Here is a 15,387-nt window from a genome sequence, read left to right on the forward strand (position 1 = left end):
ACGGGTGCCTTGGTGGGCTGCCTGGTTTTGCCAACATGCCCTCCCCCAGAGCTCTCTGGACGGGGGGCAAGCTGTTCTCGCTCCCGCCTCCCCCGAAACATGTCAGGCTGAAAACATGGATGGATTACACCCTCATAGTATAAATTATGTGCAGAAGAAACAGACTCACAGACTTTGAAAAAAGTATGGTTACCAAAGGGGACAGGTGCATGGGCGGGGAGGGGGCACGGAGGGTTTGGGATGGGTATCTGCCCACGGTCGTGTAGGGAATGACTGGCCAGCAGAGACCTGCTGTATAGCACAGGGAACTCTATCCAATATTCTGTGACAATCCACATGGGGAAAGAATCTGAACGAGAATGGATGTGTGTACACGTGTAACCGAATCACTCTGCCGTACAGAAGAGATTAGCACAACCTTGCACATGGACTGTACTTCAACCTAACTTTAAGACATGAAAAAAGTGCCCTCCTATGGTAATTAAAAATCAGAAGGAAAAACAACTGGTCTTTCTGGCGCCCTCAGGAAAGGCTCCTCCTTCCAGCCTCTGAAGTGTCCCGCTTTGTTCAGAAACACACACTGAGAACACGCTCTGGCCCACGGTTCAAACCCACCCTGCTGCCTCTTCTATAAATAAGGTTTTATGGGGGGACAGTCACATCTGTTAATCTACGGCTGCTCATGAAAACCAGAGTTCAACAGCTGCAACAGGGACCAACCTGCAAAGCCTAACACAGGAGTATCTGGTCTTCGTGGGAAAAGTTCGCCAGCCCCTGCTTTCGGTGACAGTCTATTTGGTCACCCGACCTGCACACACTTAGGTCAGTACCATAGTGCCAAAGTCACTGTCCGGCCATTTCCCCAGAAAGATGACTCAAGGTTTTGCATTTAGAATGACAGTCTAGGAGTTCCCATCGTGGCGCAGTGGTTAACAAATCCGACTAGGAACTATGAGGTTTCGGGTTCGATCCCTGCCCTTGCTCAGTGGGTTAAGGATCCGGCGTTGCCGTGAGCTGTGGTGTAGGTTGCAGACGCGGCTCGGATCCCACGTTGCTCTGGCTCTGGCGTAGGCTGGCAGCTACAGCTCCGATTCGACCCCTAGCCTGTGAACCTCCATATGCCGTGGGAGCGGCCCAAGAAATGGCAAAAAGACAAAAAAAAAAAAAAAAAAAAAAAAAAAAAAGACAGTCTAGGAGCAGAACCCAAACGTAAGGTTCCCCCGGATTTAAAAAAAAAAAAAAAAAAAAAAAGACAGAAACATTAATTTCTCCGGACTAGTTCCCTGTCAACATCTCAAAGTCCTCTGGCTTAGGGTTCAGAGGGTCCAAATGACACTGTGCTGTGTTTGTGTCAAGACAGTTCCGGACTCCAGAACGTGGCGGTCCAAGAGGAAGAGGCAGCAGGAAGCAGGCACACACAGGAATCAAGTTCGGGGCACAGAGTGGAGAAGAATTACAGACCATCCAGGCACAGCGTTCACATCCGCTCGGGGCCTCCTGGAGAACCTGCTGAGAAGGACGGACCCTCTTCACTAACAAGCAGGGAACCAGCACGCTCCTGGTAGAGGAAGGCAGGCCCCTTCGTCTCAAACGACTCGTGTGAAAACGAAGAGGGAATTTTTCTACTGGGTGCACAGAAAGCTGGAGAAACAATTCCCGAATGCTGAAGTGGCTCACTCGAGGTGACCCGGCCAGTTACTGCGAGAGCGAGAACTAGAACCTGGGCCTCACAGCCCCCAGCATCCTTTTGGAGGAGGAAACGCAGAGCAGGTGTTCCAAGCGCTCAGGTTAAGACCTCTTTCCCGCCTCCTCCCTGCCCTCAGGGCGCTTTCACCCAGCGCTACACACACCAGGGGGCCCTCCCAGCAGAGGGCAGGGCTCTGAGGCTCATGTGCTCACAGGCACGCCTTCTATGTTCACTGCAAAAGGGGGAACGTTCCAGAAGCAGTGGCCCTCACGGAAAGAGGAAATGGACCAACAGAACGCCGTAGGAAAACGAGCGTGGGAAAGGGGGGTCCAGGACCTCAATCGTGTGAACTGGCTCCACTGCTCCGCAATAACTCTTGCTCTGGGGTCGACCTGCAAGGAACCACATGAAGGGCCTCATGGGTCCAAGAGCGAACAACCTCTTTGTTCCCTGAGACGGGTGGCTGAACACACTTGCGCACAGAGCCCTGGAACACAACACTCCCGCTAGGAAGAGCGGTCCTAGGGCACATGCGACCACGGAGAGCTGAGAGATGCAGCAAGCTCAACGTTGTCAAATGACCACTGAAAACCACAAGCTCCTTGTCTTGAGACACCTTGGAACCGTTACATTTTTTTTTTTTAACGGTTTATCTTCCATGGGCTGCATCTGACATGAGGCTCCTGGCAGAGCATTTCAGGAGGGTGGAAAGCAGCAGAGCAATGCTTTCGGCAGGCTGCAAGCCTGGGCTGAAGGACGGTCTGGTGGCACGATGGAGACGGAAAGGATGAGCTTGTCCCCGTGCCTTCTTTGGTGCTTCGCCACCAGGACCCCACCCCCGGCCCCCGCCAAGCCAAAAACCAGACCAGGATATTCCTGGGAGCAAAAGTTTTGCTTGGAAAAGAGGAACAGGAAACTTGTCCAGCAGCCAGGCACTGCCGTCTTGGATCACTAAGACCGAAAGAATGACACTTATTAAAGTTTCAACAAAATCCGACAGAAGGAAAGATAACAAGGAAAATAAACACGGAACCCAAAGCAATCAGGTTCTACTGAGGGATTTGGGGGGGTAGCATAAACTGTAAAATCAGAGTAAGAGCCACTAAAGCCTAAAGCCCACATCCCATTACTTTCCCATGATACAGGATTTCCTTGCAATACGGCTCTGAATCTTAAACATAAAATTTTAATATGAATGTGAGGGTATTTTTCCAAACGGCTGGGTTTTCCAATCTCCAGGCCAAAAGGGAGGCTATCTTGGCCAAAAGGAGTTGGACAGGCGCTGAGATGACAGATGATGTCTTTTGTCCTCAAATCCAGATTCTTGGGAGATAGGAGTGTATAAATCCTGAACTGAGAAAAAATGTACTGGGGGCCTGAGTTTAAAAAATAACTGATCTAGTGATGTTGTCCCCAAGCCATTCTACCCCTGAACTCGTGGTGGTCAGTGGCATTCTCTTCTGCCACCAGGAAGTCTTTTGTCTGACGTCTGAGAACCATTTTGGAAGGGAAACAGGCACACGTTACAAACGGCAGAGAAGAGAAGAAGAAGGAATGTGGAAAACAGAGCCGCGGCCTCTCTCCCTTACTTGCACGGAAGCTTAATTCAAAATTCCAAGCTTACTTATTCTCCAACGCGCATGCACCCGTGCGTGCGTGCGCACACACACCCACGCCACGATACACTATTTCTTGGTTTCTAAGGAGAACCTGCTTATAGCCCCACCCAAACTCGCAGCCACAACTAGCGTCTCCTGAGGTCTACCTGCTTGCGACAGCCTCGGCTCTCACCACATTTTATAAACTCTCGCTGGGTGATTCTCAGGCTGTCCAACCTGGAGCAGAGCTAGCAGCAGGGTCCTGACTTGTGTGACCTTCTCCACACCATCTGGTCACTTCCCAGGCCTTGAGTGGGTCAGCGCCCTGACCGTGTCGGCCAGGCACCCTCTCCCTCCCAGGAGGCACTGGCCTCATCCCCAGAATCCCACCCTCGGAACCGGCCAAATAAGCAGCTGCAGGAGGGGTGGGGCTGGAGAGGCCGAGAAGGACCGCACAGGCCAAGGGAGGACACGCTTTCCCTGCAGAAGATGAGAGTCGATGTTTTCATTTGGAGAAGGAGGGAGAATGATTTGTTCCTGACCCAGCTAATTAGAATACCCTCAATTGGGATCACAATGTATTTAATTAAATTCACTGTAATATATGAAGAATCCACCAAGGCACAAATCCCAGCGGAACACTCAGTGAAGGGGCTGCCTCCGTTCAGAGATCTTGCTCTCCTCGGCAGGCAGGAGATTCTTCTCCCACGCAGATCCCAGATGCCCCCCAACCCTCTCCCCCTCCATCCCGGAGCTCTCCCATCCTTGCGGAGGGGAATCCAGGTCCTGTGTGGCTTTTTCCATTTTTCCTTACCCTGCACTCAAAATTCTTAACTGCTCACCTCTATCAAATCCAGTATGTAGTTTTAAAATAAAACAGGGAGTTCCCATCAGGACTCAGTGGTTAACAAACCCGACTAGTATCCAAAAGGACGCAGGTTTGATCCCTCGCCTCCCTCAGTGGGTTAAGGATCTGGCGTTGCCCATGAGCTGTGGTGTGGGTCACAGACATGCCTCGGATTTGGCGTTGCTGTGGCTCTGGCGGAGGCCAGCGGCTACAGCTCCAATTCGACCCCTAGCCTGGGAACCTCCAAACACTGCAGGTATGGCCCGTAAATGACAAAAGACAAAAAAAGCAAAGCAACAAAACAGACCAGTAACTTCAAGTGTGCTCAGTGTGTCGTAAGGTATGTGTGCCACGTGGGGACCCAAAGAAAACTGGCCACTGAGCCCATCAGACGGGGTTTGGTTTTGGTTCAATTCTACAACACGGAAGACACTATAAAACACACGTGCCCCACACAGAATGTGTCCTACCCAAGGGCCTTAGCCTGCAGGTGATAAGGCAGGGATGGTGGAGACCAAGGGATGTAAGAAGGATGCCCCTGTGGCATGAGTACCAATGTGAGAATACACCTTCCAGCTGGACCAATGGAAATCCCAGTTTGCTCAAGAAAAATGAGCACCTATCCACCCACGACCATGAGGACACAGGATCAACAAGAATATTAAGAAAGGGGGATGGAGTTCCCGTCGTGGCGCAGTGGTTAACGAATCCGACTAGGAACCATGAGGTTGCGGGTTCAGTCCCTGCCCTTGCTCAGTGGGTTAACGATCCGGCGTTGCCGTGAGCTGTGGTGTAGGTTGCAGACGCGGCTCGGATCCTGCGTTGCTGTGGCTCTGGTGTAGGCTGGCAGCTACAGCTCTGATTCGACCCCTAGCCTGGGAATCTCCATATGCGGAGGGAGCGGCCCAAAGAAATAGCAAAAAGACAAAAAAAAAAAAAAAAAAAGAAAGAAAGAAAGAAAGAAAGGGGGATGGACGGAGCTCAAGGACAGTGGCCTCGAGGTCCAATCCGAGCACAAGGACAATGGCCTCGAGGTCCAATCCAGCTCGCTCGGGCCGGGCAGCCTCTCCTCTAACCTTGAACCACCAAGGGTTTCCTTGGTGGTTCCGATCTCACGGGCTGGTTTAAAAAGGGCCTGCAAAACACGGGGTCAGAGGAACTGCAAGTTAAGAGTCGTTTCCATGTCTACACTAGGCCAGAGGATTTACTTCCCAAAAGCTCAAAGAGGTACGACGACCTACAAGAAGGGAACCAGTACCCAGCCTGCCTTGTAAACGGAAGCAGAGAAAAGAGCCCAGACTCCACCTTCTCCAAATTACCACCATGCGGCAGAAAACAGACCGTCCTCACGGCGAGCGGGTAGAAACGGGACCTGCACACCTTGTGCTGGAAATGAGCGGGGAAGGGCTTCCCTCCCACGAGACTTCTCCCGCCCATCGGTCTGGTCTCGTCAGAATGGCCTCTATCTGGTAACACCTGTCCCACCTCAAGGTTGAGCTGGAAGGCCACGGTCCTGTGCCCCCAACGTGGAGACAGCCAGGTCCCACATCTTCCCTTCTGGGTCTGGTTCCAGGGGAAGAACTTTGCTAAAGAAAAGACCTCAACACAACAAGAGGCCCCTCGGATAATAAGCCGGGCCCGGACGGCTGAGTGCAAAAAGCAAATGAATAATTAAAACAACAAGGCTAGGCGAGGAGCCAGCCTGAGTTCCTTCGTGGGATTCCACCCCCATTGCTATGTTGGGCTCGTCCAGCCCAGCCGAAGACTGAAAGTCAAAGAGACCAAAAGAGGGCCCTTGTTAGAAAAGAATTCATTGCGAAAATCAAAAAAATGTGTTCCTGTTACTTGTTTCCCAGGAAAACGAACCAACTTCTGTCAGAGGACATTGATTTCTATAAATCTGGAGGGGCCCCGGCCCCCTCCTCCTCCCCAACAATAGGAAACTTCTAACATCTGGTTCTTCATGCATGGAATGCAAAATATTGATCAGGTTTTGTCAAAGCCTCCCTTTTAAAGTAGAAAGAGACAAAGTATACTCTCTCTCTCTCTCACACACACACACACACACACACACGGAAACACACAGGATTCTTAAATGAAGCTTCCTCAGAGAATAACACCTGTTAGGGGAACGCACATATGCCCACCCCTCTCGTCACACGTGGATTCACCACCCCAAGAGCAAATCAAACAGGGATGCTCCTTGATGAGGTCAAGCAGCTCCCAGACACCCCTCTGAGCAAGAGGGCTACCCCGGGGACACCAGACACATCTGACGCCTTAGAGAAGCCCTGTGTACAGAAAGGCCCCCAACACACCTGTCGGGCTCAGCCATGCATCTCCACGCTGGCAGGTGGATGGGCCTCTGGAGCAAAAAACAAAGGCCCCCAATGCAAGAGGCTGCTGTCGCATTAGGCCTCAGGAGGGGAAACGCTGCTAACCACAGCAAGCTGGGGGCTCGGGGTGAGGACTGGAAAAATCTCACCGACACCTCCAGTGAGAAGGAACTGGATGAAGGGGGTCCAGAGTTATTGTGCTAATTACCCACTATGATGAAATAAGGAAGAATCAAGTGAGGGAGAATTCACCATCGTACCCAGGGAACAGCATCTACTGCTGGGGAAGCACCTTCACACACTCAGTCTTCTCATTCCAGCCCGAGGTGGGCAGCATTTAGCTCCTGTCCTTGGAGAACCTCAGAAGGGTCAGGTGACTCTCTCTTCCCGAGGTCTCCCAGCACGTGGAAGAAACAGGCCTGGAACCCGGGACTGGAGGCTGGGTCCACGGCCGCCCAGCTACGCTGCACTGGCTGCTGGGAGTTCTGGAATATGAGACTCCCCAGACCCAGGCGTACACCTGAAATGCCTCAAAAAATTGGTTCAGGTATAATGCAACCCAGAAGAGGGGCGGTTAATTTTTTAATCAGGGGTTGTGCGGCAGTTCCAAATTTAAGGCCGTGTTCTTAGGAAAGCTTCCGGAAGGTCAACCTAAATATATATGTATTTTCTGTTTAACGTTGGCTTTTCACCCACTCATGCCCTCATCTTCGGCACATGCTAATTTAGTCCTATTTCACCGCAGGAGCCCGGCAGACAGCGTAAGATATAAGCCCCAACCACGATTTACAAGAGAAAGTGAAAGGAAGTAAAAATGTTCCCTTAGATCCATCCATTTGTGCTGCTCTGACCTACTTTCTGGTTTCTAGGCCAGACTCCTCGTGCCCTGGAACAAGCCACGACTGTTCGCTCCCAGTATCCAAGCTCCAAGGCCAGAGTCAAGACTTTGCAACCCTGCATCGCCTCGCTTGTGTGAATGACACTTCCTCCTTCATAAGTCTCAAGATGAGTGTTCCTTGAGAGACGTATAGTCAGTCCCAGAAGGAAAAAAAAAAAGCATAAACCTGCAACCATCTATAGGCTGTACCTGCCTTCGCTTGAAATCTTCTCTAGAAAAACGCACATGTAGACGCCTGCGGAGTGCTGATGCCATCCTATTAACAGACTTCATTTTCCTCTGTTGGGAAAAGTGCAGAAGGGGGAGTGGCCTAACTCTCCCTGGAGCGGACGCACGTGGGGGTGTGCAGAGACCCTCCCCAAGCAAGGGGCCCATCAGAGCACGAGGTCTCAAGAGAAATAAGGGCTCGTTTCCACGATGGGCAAGGCATCGATGTGGGGCTCGGAAGCCAAGGGAAGCATTTGGTGGGGAAAGCAACCAAGTGGGTCCCACGAGGCTGACCTCCAACTGGCCGTCCTCCAGGAACTACCCAAAGCTGCTGGGGTCGGCAGGAGAGGCCCCGCACGAGGACAAGGCCCTGGCAACGGTGACTTTCCTCACTCGTTAGGCTGCCTCCTTCCCTGGTGAGACTTCCCAGCTCTCGCAGGTCTAATCCCACCTACCGAACGAAGGCTGCCATAGCCATGCTGCCCAAACGGTCCTCACTGAAGTCTGTGTCGCACTGCTGCCGTCGTGGTGGCTTAAGGTGCACGCTGGATTAAGGCAGGTCAGGGGGACACTCTCGCCCTGTGGGCAAGTTATGCACACTGGCTGGGCCTCAGTTTCCCCGTCTCTGCAATGCTGGGATGAGAACAGAACCTCCTCACAATACTGCTGGAGGAGTCAATGGGCCACTCAATACAGTGCCCGATGTATGGGTCACCTCCCTGATGAATGCGGCTACTACTGTAACTATCATGATTTTTCAAATGGGTTAAGCTTTGGGATTAGGAATAGAAATGGCTACTGAATTTATCTATTTGACGTTTCCCTCCTTCTGACCAGTCTATGCTGCCCCCTCCCTGGGAACCGCCACCACAAACCATCCCCCAGCCCCAAAGAGGAATCCCCAGTTGGCAGGAAGGAAACAGTGCTGTAGAGAAAGCATGAGACAGAGCGGCTACTGCACACACACAGGGCTGACTTCTTCCTTACAGGCGGTGCTTAAATTTTACATTAAGTCACTTGCCCAAAGTCATGCTGCAGATGCAGGCAGAGCTGGGATCCACACCCCAGGCCCACGTCCTTGGCACAGAACCTTATCTGTTGATTGGATCTCTTTGCCCATCAAGTACCAACATAATGAAAACCTGAAACCATGTGCCTTATCGTGTCTGGAACACCCCGGGTGAGCACCAGGAAAGGAGAATGTAGCTGAAATGGCTTGGAGACACGCGCCTGGTTCCCTAAACCCACTCTGAAGGATTTGCTTATTTGCAGGGCCAGTCCGTGACAGTCCACACGGCAGAAGAGAACACCTGCCTGGTGGTCCAAACAGGTGCGTTACTTCATCTGTAAAATGCAGCTGTTTATGCTTGCCTTGCCTTCCTGGGAGGCAATTTTTAAAACCACATGAGCAAACAAACGTGAAACTCATTCAGAAGATGTGGAACACCACCTGACTATTTGGCACAGTCACTGTCTCTCTACCTGGAGCCCAGATTTTGCTTCCTCACTTCTGATTGGCAGGTGCAACACCACGGGCCTGGCTGGTAATGATGCACACGGTTCTAGCTCAGTGGTTCTCTAACTGAAGCAATCATCAGAAGCTCCTGCCCAACAGGGGGGCACGTCATGCTATACAGAGTGTCAGGCCCACCCCAGGGCTTTCTGATTCACCTGGTCCAGGATGGGGCCCAAGATTGTGCATTTCTCACCATCTCCCCAGGGTGGGAGGGGCGTTGATGTTTCCGGTCTGGTTTCACACTCTGACAACAGTCAACCACTTTGGACAGCGAGTGCCACGGAAAAGAGACCCACGTCCGAATACATGGAGAGGTTCTCCTGTAAGAAGGGAAACTTCCAAGGCCTAAAATCTGCACCACCCACCTTTTCCCAAAGAGTATTTCAGATTCGAGCAAACGGCATTCGATAAATCATGCGGTGCCTGCACAGAGGGATTCACCTCCTTAATGAAAGAGTCACACGGAAGCAGCTGCCTGCTACTGGCCTGCTCCAGATACTTCATAAAAGTCGGAATTGGCTCTATTCATCTTCCTCTCCCCTTTCACACCTGCAGTCTAAATTTTCCCAGGGCTGTGGCTGCAAGCGTGACTCTTGATGGCGAGGCATGAGGCATCACTTTTTCCTCGAGGCCTGGCACCCCGCTGAGCGCACCTGTCCAGATGTCTTGCTGGAACTGAGCCCACGGGAGAGTTTCAACCAAATGGGAGAAAAATAAAATGCTCTTTAAAATTCCTCCTGTGCTCTTGCACTTTCTGGTTGCTGCTGCTGAGAGCATGAATTTGGCGCTCAAACCTGGAGGCTTCCCTCAAGCTCCCACAATCTGCTGACAAATTACCCTCATCGCCTTCATTACGAGAGAAGACGGGCGGGGGGAGTGAGGGCGCACAGGGCTCATTTCTTCCTTGTAGGAGGGGCTTCGTTTTTATTTCATGTTCCCGCCTTGAAACAGAAAATGGGTAAGTGACTGGACAGGAGAGAAAACTTCCCTCTCAACGGTTTAAATGCCTTTGATGTCATGCATTCTGGCTGCTAAGACATGTCACCCTTTCTCCTTAAGTTCTATGGATCCTGTTGAAGGCTGACGAAGATACGTGACCCTCGAGGAAGGGGACGAGGGCCTGAGAGATTGAAAAGAGAAAAATGCCTCTTTGAGGAAGCAGAGCCGAGAGGCCAGGAGAGGGCTGGCTCCAGAGCAGACAACCACGTGGCGAGAGGGGACACAGGTTTGCAAAAGATAACAGGGCTAGTTTCTCTGCCCTGCTTTCAGGTCCCCCCCGCGGGCCCCCCCCAGTAAATAACCTAAACACCCTCTGCCCTGAGTTTTGCTCTCCCCCCACCACCCCTTTTAAGTCTCATTAAAAGCCGATACGGTTCGGCCTCAAGATGGAGAGCTCAGCATGGATTTTACTGAACGTTAAATCAACCAGCAAGCGTAGCCAGCAAACTCTGTGGCACTTTAACTTTAAATAATGCAATAATTATTGAATTTCCTTTTTATAACTGAAGTGCTGGAATGTAAACAATGGGGCTGTAATTGCAGGAAGGGGGATCAATAGAGGCAATCGTTTTCAGCCATGTTAATTGTAAATACAATTGCTCCAAGATGTCAGACTTGTTCTTCTTGCTCCCAGAATCATCCTAACGGATGACAGAGTCCAACTTTCCCATTACAGCTGTTCGTTCCTTTAAGAGGTTCTCAATCAGGTCTGATCAATCTGTCAAGATAATGCATGGAGTAAGTAAGACTCTTCCAAACACAGGCTCCCAATCAATAGCCCGGACCAGCTTAATGAGGTGGGGCTAAGGCCCAGAGGGAGGCAGAGGCCCCCAGCTTGCGCCTAGGTTTGGCAGGCCGGCTTCCTCGCATGGCCCTGATAAACAGATCAGCCCTTAATGAGGACATTAGTTATGCATGCTTCAGCAAGCAGCAAGGCACCCGTCCCTTGGGACAGACGGACAGAAAACAAAATAGATTAACAGAAAACAATATGGGGCCAAATTAGGTCTAACTGAAGACTCTTCCCTCCTTCTCCTGCTTTCCTTAATTGTCCAGCAGAGTGGAGGACATCCGTCAAACATTCCTATGGGCATGAGCTCAAGGCCTGGGAGCACCGGGCGAGCTGGCGGGGCTCTGGGTGTCTGCGGGCCTCCCCGGGCCATCGTTATTAGCACCCTCATCTGCTCGACACCGTTTCCAGACCATAAAATGGGCCTCTCCCAGAAGGACAGAGGAAGACCACGCTGGATCTTGAGGTCCGACGGCCACTTGATGGGGGGCGGGGGGGACTGAAGCCAGCCAAGAACAGAACCACCACTCTTCCCGGGCACCGCCTGTTTTTGAGATCAAGTGGGGGTCCTGAGAATGGGGGAGCCTCCACAGATGAGGAGCAGGGACGTCAAGAGTCTAGAATTCCATTTCGCCCATCCCAGCATCTCCGTATTCACACAGGCACTTCGGGAGGCCGGAGGCTCACTAGAGGATAACCTGGAGGATGCCGAGGACCTGCAGAGCCATCTGCCCTCCCTCGGAGGCCCCCTGTGTGTCCTCACACTTGTTCCTGTGGGGACCAGCCAGGAAGAGAGCCCGCTGGGGAGGTCCTCGAGAAAGGGCAGTGCTGTTTCCTGTGGCCGCATGGCTCAGAGCAGGGCTTCCCAAAGGGTGGTCCCTGGACAAAGAGCATCCGTGCTCCCTGGAGCCCTTCTGGCCCTGACCCGACCTACAGGAACCCTGTGTGCAGCCCAAGCTCATTGGATGACCGCTGCCATCTTGGCGAGGAAGCTGGCAAGCTGGTCCTTTCTGGATCAGAAACGTTCAGCGCCCAAGATGGATCTATAAAACCTCTGTTTTCCCTGAGGTTTGGATCAGGGCCCACCACCCACCTGCTGCAGAATGCAAGACCTCTGGGAGTAATGAAGCCCCAGGAATGAGGCCCACGTGGAAACTCCATTTTATTAGCTGGAAAAGATCACGGAGTGGGTTGCACGGCTGAATTCCGAAAGTCACCAGTTCTGCATGGTGAATGGACAGAAGAATAACCATCTTCTAAAAGGTACTGGGACGAGCAGAAGAGAAGGAAAAATCTTTTTTCTGGAGATCAGATCCCGCCTTTGTTCCAAGGCCCAGCTCACAGGCCAGGCGTTCTCTGTGGACCTTCTGGCTCTGCCTGGCCCTTCCCTGGGCCCCACGAACCTTGCGCAGCAGCATCCATGCTGGACGTGTCTCACAGAGTTTCAAACCACCCCTGCCCCACACCGTCAATGCATCTCACCCTTGCGGAGACCAAGCCAGGGCTCTCTATCCCGTGTGCGGCACAGCTCCCGCTCCATGCAGGTGGCAAGTCTGACCACACAAAGAAACCCCTCTAAAGCTCCGATGCTACCTCCACCCTGGTCTTCCGCTGCCCCCCAAGACCTAGCTTTCTGAGTCCAATGCCCTCCCCCCAGCTCCGACGTCAAGCCTCCCCACCTCACCCCACAGGCAATCCAAAGCCTGGCAGTTCCCGTCTCAGGTACCAACCCTCATCTTTCTGGTCCCAGAGCCCCCTCCACCTGCTGAAAGGCTGTACCCCCACCAGAGCCGGCAGATGGCACCTAAAGCTGGAAGTCCTTCCCCAACACACCCGGGCTGGAACTCCACCACCTCGCCTCCGGGATATCAGAGCACAGGTGGCCCCACCCGTGCCCACCGTGATTCCTCCTTCTCGGCAGCTGCCTCACTGGACGCTTATACGGGGTTCCCCAGCCCTTGGTGACCAAGATGGGAGGGTGGGAGGGCAGAAAAATATGTTTGCCAAAACACACTGCTTGTTTACATAAGGTGTTTTGGGGGGAGGAGATGATTACTCTAAGTGGCTGTATTTAGTGACTTGATTATTTCAGTGTATGAATCACAAAAGTGCTGTCCATCCCCCTTCAAATGATCCAAATGTCCCCCAGCCAGAGGACAGCCTCGTCTGTTCCTGTCATTCCGCCCTCCGTTTCGTCTGCACCCCTTGCTATATTTCCACAAGTTTAATATCACCGGCCTCTTTTACGACGGAATTGACGAACAACTGCAAGACTTGGACATACTGCGAAGCAGCCAGAACATCTATCTAGACAATCACAAAGACAGGGTAGAGCGCAAACAGCACAGATGCCTCTCGGGGGAGTAACTCGGCCGCGAGAACTCGGAGGATGAGTTCACGGGGTCCAGCACCCCTTTGGAGATAAAAACCATTCTGTACACAGTTGAGTTCTAGACATAAAATGTCTAAAAGAGTCAACAGAGTGGCCTGGCAGCGCTTATGCCCTGAGAAGGAGCGGGACGAGCGGACATCCACGGAATGTGCGCGGGTCTGGACAGCCTCCCGTGTTCAACCAGCAGGATGAAGACTTCTTTTTTCGACACATGCACGCACACATTTTTACTTTCTTCCCGAGTTTCCTGTCCTCCTGTGTGCTGAGAACCGCTGCTATGTGGATGCTGAGAACTGGCTGCATCGTACACATGCATCAATTTTCCAGTCCTAGGACCTGGAGGAAACACTCCCCCGCCCCCAGGCTCAGAGGCTGGATGCTTCGATGGGCCTCCCTCTCTTTCCAGGTTTTGCCCAAACTCCTGACTGGCTGGCCAGTCCCGCTTACGGAAGACCCTCCCCAGGGTCTTTCAAACACCTGGGACCAGAGCCACCGTCTCCTGGTTCTGCTCTTGAACCCCCACCAAGGGACTGTGGCTGGGAGGCCAGTCAGCGAGGGAGAGAGAGATTTTTAAACGTATCTTTAAATGGGGACATACAGGGAGATTCTTCATCGCCAAAACATCCTTTCCTCCTTTGCAACAAACTCCTTCTGGTCCAGCAGGTCCAAGAACCAGTAAGCAGTGAGAAGGAGCACGGTGCAAGGTCTGCTGGGGGCACGGTCAGTTGCACTCCGGGCAGGGGATGGTTTACAAAACCTTCTGGAGAACCTGGAGGGATCTTCAGCGAAAGTCAAAGTTCAAAAAACTACATCCATGAAACCGGCAAGTGGGACCATCTCTTTGAGGACAATGATAGGGTTTAGGACGTCTAGAGGAGGGTACAGAAAAGGCAGTAGAGAGAGGATAGCTGAGATCCCGCAGCTCTGGGCCCCAGGATGCTCCAGCAGGCACCGTGCATGTTAGGGGGGACTGTGTGACTGGGGCACCCTAACGAGCCCGTGGCTGCTTCCTGGGGCCGCAGCATTAGGATGTCATCAGTCACTCGCCACCACCTCAATCTACAGATGACATCTTGGTGGAATCTCAAATCCCGTAGCTTGCTCTGTGTTCATACACACTACAGGCCCCCCCCCTTTTTTTTGCTACAGCCGTGGCATGTGGAAGTTCCTGGGTGAGGGATCAAACCTGCCACAAAGCAGAGACCCAAGACGCTGCTGTGACAACACCGGATCCTTAACCTGCTGCACCACAACGGAACTCCATAGACACTTTATAAAAGTAAGTCTTTTAAAGACTGAAAATATTAAAATAGAAAATTTTCAATGACCTTTCCAGATTAATCTGTATTAACGCGAGGCCAGAGGAACCAACAGCCAGCCCAAGGGACAAGGGACATGTACTTTTACAGTCGTCTTTCTTCCAGCTTGGGACTCACTCATTCCCCATTTGCCCATTCACGTTCCTGCTTCCTGTTTCCTCACGTGACAGTGAGAGCGACGATTAATCTTCTCTGAACAGTGCTTTCATCATTCTCTGTATGTGAGAAAAGTCCTGCACTGGAGGCTCTTACCACCCACCCTCTCCTGCTCTGCACCCCCTTGTTTCCAGCCAGCTCTGCTGTCTACTGATTGGTGTCCCTCGGTGGCCGTGTGTGTGTGTGTGGGAGAGAAAGAGAGAGAGAGAGAGAGAGAGGGAGGGATACCGGCTCATGCCCTTCCCTCCCGTGCACACTTCCCTCTGGCTCAGCCCCTCATTTCTGCCCACAATGATTCTCCTCTGAACTCACAGTCTCCATCTCTCAGCACATCGCCCACGGAAACCCCGAGCGCCAGAGATGGGCTTTATGTCGGTGGCGCATTCCCCAATGAGACCGGAAGGTTCCTGAAGGCAGGGACCATGTGCGCTCCTACTGGATGCGGTGCGGCCAGGTCACTGGGCAGCAGGACCACAGGCCTGGGAATTGGGGGTTGTGCAGAGAAGAGGGGGCTCTGACACGGAGCCCTCCTCGGCTGTAAAACGGAATGACGTCACTGCACGAGGAGGGGCGCTGACTCTCCAGAGAGGAAATTACTATGAACCTATTTCATAAATGGTCACACAAGATTCAAAGAAAAAG

The 15,387-nt window shown here is 52.3% G+C and overlaps 1 protein-coding gene across 1 annotated transcript in view; it reads right to left on the reverse strand.

The window, feature by feature from the left end:
- The window catches only part of ZFHX3 (zinc finger homeobox 3), a 247,315-nt gene that overhangs the window by 104,415 nt on the left and 127,513 nt on the right, over window positions 1-15,387 (reverse strand). The window lies entirely within an intron of this gene.

This window comes from Sus scrofa, chromosome 6 (assembly GCF_000003025.6).
Source record: "Sus scrofa isolate TJ Tabasco breed Duroc chromosome 6, Sscrofa11.1, whole genome shotgun sequence".
Classification (NCBI taxonomy): Eukaryota; Metazoa; Chordata; class Mammalia; order Artiodactyla; family Suidae; genus Sus; species Sus scrofa.